This window comes from Austrofundulus limnaeus, unplaced genomic scaffold, assembly GCF_001266775.1.
Source record: "Austrofundulus limnaeus strain Quisiro unplaced genomic scaffold, Austrofundulus_limnaeus-1.0 Scaffold90, whole genome shotgun sequence".
NCBI classification, from domain to species: Eukaryota; Metazoa; Chordata; class Actinopteri; order Cyprinodontiformes; family Rivulidae; genus Austrofundulus; species Austrofundulus limnaeus.
The window spans coordinates 150,318-154,817 of NW_013952492.1; the positions used below are offsets into that span (position 1 = coordinate 150,318).

Here is a 4,500-nt window from a genome sequence, read left to right on the forward strand (position 1 = left end):
CACACACACACACACACACACACACACACACACACACACACGTCAACCTCTCGTCAGTCATTAAAAGCAGCCAACATGTTTCAGACTTTTCCTGCTAGATGTCAGAGTTGTCTGCAGTGAAGAAATAATTTTTATTTTAATGCAAACCTCAAGGTCTCATCTCTCCTGTATGCAGATGATGTGGTTCTGTTGGCGTCTTTGGGTCATGACCTTCAGCGTAYACTGAGTCCAGAACCATGTTTCTCATCTGGAAATGCCTTTCTGGAACGGAGGGGTGGTGATGCTCACCTTAGSTGGAAGAGTTCAAGTATCTGGGAGTCTTGTTCACCAGTGTTGTTAGGATGGAGCCAGAGTTGGCGGCACGATGGCTSAGTGGTTAGCAYCGACGCCTCACAGCAAGAAGGTCCTGGRKTCAATCCCCAGTTTGGACCTGGGGTCTTTACTGTGCGGAGTTTCGTGGGTTTTCTCCGGGTACTCCGGTTTCYCCCACCCSCAAAAACAYGTACAATAGGTTGCCTTCGGGCCCAGGCTGCCCTTGAAAAAGAGATCTGAGGTCTCAACGGGACTTGCCTGGTTAAGTAAATAAAAATAAAATAARAGATGAATTGATGTGTCTGAATCTGGTCCTCAGTAAYGAGGGCATTGCTTCTGTTGTAGTGTTGAATAAAGAGTTGAGTCAAAAGGAAAAGCTCTCKATTTACTGGTTTGTCTACGTTCCAACTCTCATCTCTGGTTTTGAGSTGTGGATCATGACTGAAAGATCAAGGTTCTGGATACAAGCAGCCAAAATGAGCTTCCTTCATAGGATGGCCAGACTCAGCCTTGAAGATGGAGTGAAGAGCTTCCACATCCRAGGGGATCTTGTGCATCGCATAAGTCAGTTGAGGGGATCCTGGCATCTGATTTGGATGCCTCCCTGTGGAGGTTTTACTGGGAACACCATGGGATCCCCAAGGAGCTGGAGAGTGTTGCTGTGGAGAGGGAGGTCCGGGTTTCTCCTGGACCTGCTGACTCTGCAACCCAACCACAGATGAGCGGTAGAAGATAGAAGCTGACGATGAAGACAGAATAATTATTTATAAGTGTGCTTTTTGTTATTTCTTTTAAAACCAAGTTACCTGTCTTCTGTCTCAGTGTTCTTTGTGTCTGTCTTTGGGGATGCAGCTGTTAAAAGACCTTAAATCTTTGAGTAGGAGCTGCAGGCAGAGGATTTTGAATCAAAAGCTGTTAGGACGTTTGTAGGGTCCTGGAGGACACATGACATCCTCCCATCGAAGCTTTGAATTCACATCTTCCAGAAAAGAGTTTGAAATGACAGGAAACAGTTACCACCCTTTGTTCATGGTGCCTGTGTATGTTTGTTTGTCTGTTAGTAAAATATTTCACTGGACATATTGTCTGTTAGCAACATATCTCTCGCTGGATGGATTTCAATAAAACCCTCAGGAAGCAATCATCTGAWAATCAATCTTCGCACAGAGAAAAATGGCTGCTCTGTCAGATGTTTCTGTTCATTGTGTGTCAGTTTAAAGGCATTTTGCCATTTTTTGCACACATTAACGGGCTTGTAGTTTTTCTAAATGATGAAATATAGATGGAAGGCAGGATGTGGGATTATGCAAGAAGCACAGATGAAATAATAAAGTGAGCGGGGAAGTCAGGAAGTGGTGGCTGATGTTTAAATGCCCCTCTGCCTGAAGGATCTCTCCGTCCTACAGCCTCTGGCAGGCAGCAAATATCCAGATGACTTTCATCAGTTGCTGGTTTCCTTCTTGTTATTCCCTTTTTGTTTCCTCCATCTCATGCATGTCTAGTCTTTTTGCTTCACTTTTCTTCCGTGTTTTATACCCTCATTCTCTATTCCCTTTGCCCTTGTTGAGTCTCTCAGGCTCCTTTTGCTCCCGTGCTGCACTTTGAGTGAATTTGAGAAGATGTTTGTTTATGTTTAAGTATTATTACCAAAGTGCTCTTAGTAAAAACCTTGAAAAAAACGCTGTGATATGTAAGCCGAGGCTGACTCAGAGTTTAAAAGCTTGTCACCACAGATCTGGTTTGCTTGAAGCTTTTTTGTTGTTGTTGTTGTTGTTGTTGTTGAAATGTTTCATTGCTTAGCATAATCCTGTGTCTCTTTTCTCACACAGGAGGAGGGAAAGTTGATCAAGTGTATTTTAAAAGTCTTTTTCATTCTGCATTCAGGATTTATAGGTTGACTTCTTTAATTTAAAAAACACATTGGAGACATCTGAGCAGTGCATCGTGTCACCTCCTCTCTTTAGACCTCATCCTAACAGTTCATTTTGTCCTGATTGTCTGTCAGCACTCAGTCTGTGTTGTAGACGACTCTCAGCTACTACCACACCAAACTGTAGCTCAWTATCTGCAAGACTGAGGTAGATCTATTTTTGATTTCCACACAATCATCAATCTATCCATCCATCCATCCGTCCGTCCGTTCATCCATCCATCATGCATCCATCCATCCATCCATCCATCCATCCATTCATTATCCAACCATCCATCTATCCATTTATCCATCCATCAATCCATCCATCATGCATCCATCCATCCATCCATCCATTATCCAACCATCCATCTATCCATTTATCCATCCATCAGTCCATCCATCATCCATCCATCCATTCATCCATCCATCCATCATCCATCCATCATCCATCCATCCATTCATCCATCCATCCATTATCTATCCATTCAACTATCATCCATCCATCATCCGTCCATCATCCGTCCGTTCATCCATCCATCATGCATCCATATATCCATTATCCATCCATTCAACTATCATCCATCCATCCATACATCATCATACATCCATCATGCATTCATCCATCCATTCATTATCCAACCATCCATCTATCCATTATCCATCCATTCATCCATTCATCCATCCATCCATCCATCCATCATCCATCCATCCATCCATAATCCATCCATTCATCCATCCATCCATTATCCATCCATCCATTATCCATCCATCCGTCCATCCATCATCCATTCATYCATTTGTCTCTGTTTATTCACTCATCCATCCTTCTATTCATTATCCATCCACCTGTTCATCCATCTTTCCAACTATCCATCCACCTATCCATTCATCCATTCATTCATTCATCTTTCCAGCTATCCATCCATCCATAAATCCATCCTTTCACTTATCCATCCATCCATCCAGACATCCATCCTTTCACTTATCCATCCATCCATTCATTCTCTCATCTATTTATCCATTCACCCATTCATTCATCCATCCATCCATCCATCCATCCATCCATCCTCCCTCTTAGTTACTGAAAAACACAAACAAGCTTCATAGAGCCTAAAATAAGATTAAAATCTGGATTTATTCTGGAATGTGATACGTCAACGTCTGTCACATGTTCTGATGTGCTAACACTGTTCAGTCTTTAATACACACTCTGTAAATATTCTCTCATGAATGCTTAAAACACTGTGCGTGTGCGTGTGCGTGTGCGTGTGTGTCAGTGGCAGGAAACTGAGACAAGACACAGCCCTCAGCTCAGGCAAAAAAAAAAAGACTTTCACTGGTGGTTTCCATGGAAACTGTCTCCCTTTCACATTAAGGGGGAGGGCAAAGAGGCGACTAGCACATGAGTTAGGCCAACATTTAAGGTGGCTCGTGGACCGGGTGGGAGAAATTTAAGGTGGTTTTGGAGGAAGTCTGTTTTTTTCCACAGCCAGGATAAGAAGGGTGACGGGAGGTAAAAGACTGCACAGAGCAAACGGTGATGCTGCCCAGAGATAATTGAGGTGTGCACGCCTTTCACCTCGGGCTGCATCGTCAGCACGCTCAGCTGCCAAGAGACACAYGTGGATTATTGATATCAAGATTACAGATCTGTCCATAATTACATTAAAGCATGAGGGATATTACTATAATATCTCCGTCAAGCAGAGCAAATGATTGTAAGAATAACAGGGCTGAGGATTTGTGTGTCAGTGACGGCTTTTAGCATCACACACTGCGTTTAATCCCACTCAGGATTCTTTTCTGTCACGTTTTAATATTTTACCAAGAGTATTTCAATGGTGTGTCCCGGTTTTAACTGATATTCACAGATAATTGTCTTAAATATAATCAGAGAAATTAGAATAAGAAAGCTATGGCAATGGCAGCGCTGTAGGAGGGGGACAACTGAAAACGGAGGCCTCCACCTCTGTTTAATGATGGACGGTCTTTCTTCACAAAAATGGCTTCTTTTACTCCTCTCTCAAACCAACGTTCCTCTCTATCAAGAATGAGAACATCCTCATCTCTGAAAGATGGCCAGAACTCTGCAGTTTTCACTCATTTACAGGCCAGCGGTCACTCTTTCAGAAATGAGGATGTTCTCATTCTTGATAGAGAGGAACGTTGGTTTGAGAGAGGAGTAAAAGAAGCCATTTTTGTGAAGAAAGACCGTCCATCATTAAACAGAGGTGGAGGCCTCCGTTTTCAGTTGTCCCCCTCCTACAGCGCTGCCA

At 43.0% G+C, this 4,500-nt stretch overlaps 1 protein-coding gene across 1 annotated transcript in view; it reads left to right on the top strand.

The window, feature by feature from the left end:
• LOC106520279 (membrane-associated guanylate kinase, WW and PDZ domain-containing protein 2) overlaps positions 1–4,500 on the top strand; it is a gene marked incomplete in the record, with an annotated part of 91,877 nt that overhangs the window by 58,396 nt on the left and 28,981 nt on the right.